The following is a 3,911-nucleotide window of genomic DNA, read 5'->3' on the forward strand; positions in this document are numbered from 1 at the left end:
ATTCTAGAAAGCCAAAAATGTTATTTTTATGGCTAAATGTGATAGAGGAAATTGAGACGAGAATTTCGATACCAATTTTATAGAAATCGGACCAATATTGGACCGAACGGGCCAAACCGGACCAACCGGACCCAAAGTGGGCCCTTGGCCCAACATAACTAAACCAAAACCCTAGTTTTCATTGTCGAGTTAGGAAATCCGTAGAAAAAAATTTGTATTTGTCTTTAAAATAGATTAATTTTTCATTAATAGAAATACTTATGAATTTTTGTTTTTGTTGAAATTTTCTTGGGACAATTTTATTTATTGCTATCGTATTCATTCTTGAAATCAAAACAATATGATCAACATTGTTACTTGTTAAAACTTCACATTTTATGAAATAATTTTTAAATTTTCAAATTCATAAACTTATGTCATTACAAAAGTTATTAGATCGATTAATATTTTTCTATTGAAAAATAAATTAATATTTTCTAAACTTGTAAATACATTTTCTTCTAATTTCTTACACCATTTTATTTGCCAATATTTACTATTAAAAAATAGCAAATGACCATACTATCTTATAATATATATGATGTACAAAGTAATTTCTTATCTTAAAATTAATTTTGGTTAGTGAGATAAAATTTAATTTTTTTTTTATTTTCTTACTCAAATTTAAATTTAAATTTAGAATTGATTAACAACTCATTATTAATTACAGAAAAGAAAAAAATTATATATCATATATATCAAGTGTCATGTATATATTAAAATTCTCTATTTTAATTATGTGAGTGATTATTGTTATATTCACTTTTTTGTTACATTAGAAAATAATATTTAAAACTAAAAAAGAGATAATTAATTTTTTTAATTTGAATTAAAAAATGTCTTGCAAATATAACTAACTTTTATATATACTAAGTGTTATAATATTAAATAGTATGGTATTTGCTATAATAATGACTCAAAATATTAATTTAAGATATATTTGAACCTGGTAAGACCTCAATGCAAGCAAGATCAACTAAAATCTATTGTTACAGTCCCAAATCTGACTTGAGTTCATTACCTTAAAGACCCAATGCAGATGAAGTCCATGCGTCCCCTCTTAAATCGGCTCAAATTGAATCTCCGTTGCTAGTTAGATATGGTAATGAGGACTTAGGGGAGCGTGAGAAACCCACTTTTCATCCCTCATTCCTATTTAAAAAAAATGTCCATGTTCTTTCTCCGTCATTGCAAGTTCTTATTTAATTACCCATCAGAGAACGTAGATCTCTTCGGGTATCTATTAATATTCATTGAAAATTTTTTAAAAAATTAACACAAAAAATATAATATAATAAATCATAAAATAATCAATTCAATATAATTCAACACAATTTATAACATATTCGTTATGAAAAATAACATTTCAAAAGGAGAAAACATAAAAAAAATAATCTAACATAATAACATAACATAATTTTTTAGGACGATACTGAGCGACATAGTGACGGACTTGATGAGAGGTAGAGAAAGTGAGTTAGAGAGAGAGGGGATCAAGGCTGAGAATGAGTCCGGAAGAAAAAAGAAAAATTTGAATTGGAGGCAGAAATTAGGGTTACTAAATTCAAGAAATGGATTTACGTATATATAAAATAGGATAAATTAATAATTTTATATTCGCGTATATTTAATAAGTTTCATGGGGCGGGTACTTATGTCTGTGCCCCTATTAGGAGTGGCAAACGGAAAAGTCCGCCCTGTTTCGCCAAAAACCCACCCCGCCTAGTAAAACGGTCCTGAATTTTTCCCCCGCCCGCCTAATGGTAGGCTAGCTGGATCTCCTTTTTTTTTATACACCATTAAATATTAAACAATATATATAATTTCACAACAATTTCAATAAATTTATAATTTCTAAAAACATAAAAAAATTATAATTTTTAAATTCACGCACATTAACGTCTTTATAATTATAAATATGTAATAAATATACTTATAAATCAATTTTTTTGAAACAAAATAATAAAACCAGCATTGTCCAAAGCAAAAAAAATATTATCTAAAATATATAATTAAACATTTTCAAGTTTATAATCAATCAAACATAAAACATAATCCAAAATATAACTTAAAACTTCTTCAATTATCATCTTCATCCTCTTGTAGATCAATAACATTATAAAAATTTGTTAAAAAATGTCTCTACCAAAATAAAAGCTTGGCCCAGCGAAAAAGCCTGTCCCGCCCCGCCGAAGCCCGCCAAATCCCGTGGATTAGGCAGTGCAGGGTAGGCGGGATTTTTAAGTTTGGTGGTCATAAATTTCTAGCCCAACTTGCATTTTTTGGCGGGTTATGCGACCAGCTCGACAGGTTTCGACCCGTTTGTCACCCCTAATCCCCATCCATTTTCGCATGGCAGGTCGTGAGAATTTCAGGAGTCCCCATCTAGCTCCAAAACGTGAGTAATTCCTGCAAATATCCATTTCGGCTGTTTTTGTGATCATCCTTATTGCTAGCATTTATTGGTTCGTGATGTGGAGCTATTCTAACCACTCAATAAATTTTCAGATAATCAAAGTTTAGGTTATATCATTTTTATAAAGTTACATGTATCCTTATTATAACAATATTAATAAAAGATAAATGGATAAACACTAAATTATTGTTTAGATATAAGATAAAAAATAAGAGGAAAGAAAATGGAAAGAAAAGTATATTTTTTTTGTGTGTTGTTTAGATGAAAAAAAATAGAGGAAAAAATTTCTTTTGCTTGAATGGAAGAAAAAGTAAGAAGAGAAAAAATCATAATAGAGAAAAATTATATTAATGTTTTTATATATTATATATAAATTATAATTCAAATGGTAACTCTGTATTTTTATCCATGTTTGCACTTTTGAATCAGTTTTTTTCGTAACTTTGAAGAGAAAAAATTACGTGAGCTCCATATACACTTTTATGTTTTTCATTCAATTTCTTTGTTGAACTAAATAATGAAAAATTGATTTTTCTATCCATTTTCTTTTCCAGCATGTTATTCCTCTACAAATTCTTCTAATCTAAACAATGTATAAATATGTCATCTATTCTATTATATATAACAATAACTAATATTACATATTAGGCTAATTTACGTTGATAAACCAATGTCACCCTAAAATTACCTGAATCCCCTAAACCCAATAACGTTATCTAGTTGTCTCCATTTACATTTTCATATAAATCGAATTTAATGAATTCGAATTAGGATAATAAGTAGTAAATCTAATTTATATTTAATAATTTACTCTAACTTATGGTAAAAATGTAAAATATGATGCCAAAAAAAAATTAAAGCGACATACATTTTTTACTAACGAACAAAAAATATTTTTTTTTTATTTTTAAACACGTATCTATCTTTTTAAGTTATACATTTTGATTTATATAAATTAATGATAATTAAATGTACAAAAAATACTAATTAATAAAGAAATAAAATTTAAGATAAACATGTCCTAAACAAATTGAAATAAAATAAAGACTTTTAATTATGATCATTAATTATAATTACATATATTTACTTCAAGATTTATACTTCGAAAACACACTTATTAATATTTTGTATTTTTATTTTTTAATTTTATACTATCACAAACATTAGTTACTCTCCAATAATGACAATACTTTTAAAAAAATAAACATAACTAAATGATCTTAAAATTATATAATAATTTTCAACATAACAAAAAAAATATACAATTACCTAAAATATAATATTTGTGTAGTAACTGAAATTTAATTGTCAATATAAAGTAATATATAATATCATTTCGTAATCAAATAAGTGTTTAATCAAAGAATTGAATATTTATATAATATGAGAAAATAAATTAAAGTTTGAGTTTAACAATAGCAAGCATTCAAGTTTAAATTTTCATAAATTAATTTAT

The sequence above is a fragment of the Arachis ipaensis genome, chromosome B05 (assembly GCF_000816755.2).
Source record: "Arachis ipaensis cultivar K30076 chromosome B05, Araip1.1, whole genome shotgun sequence".
NCBI lineage: Eukaryota > Viridiplantae > Streptophyta > Magnoliopsida > Fabales > Fabaceae > Arachis > Arachis ipaensis.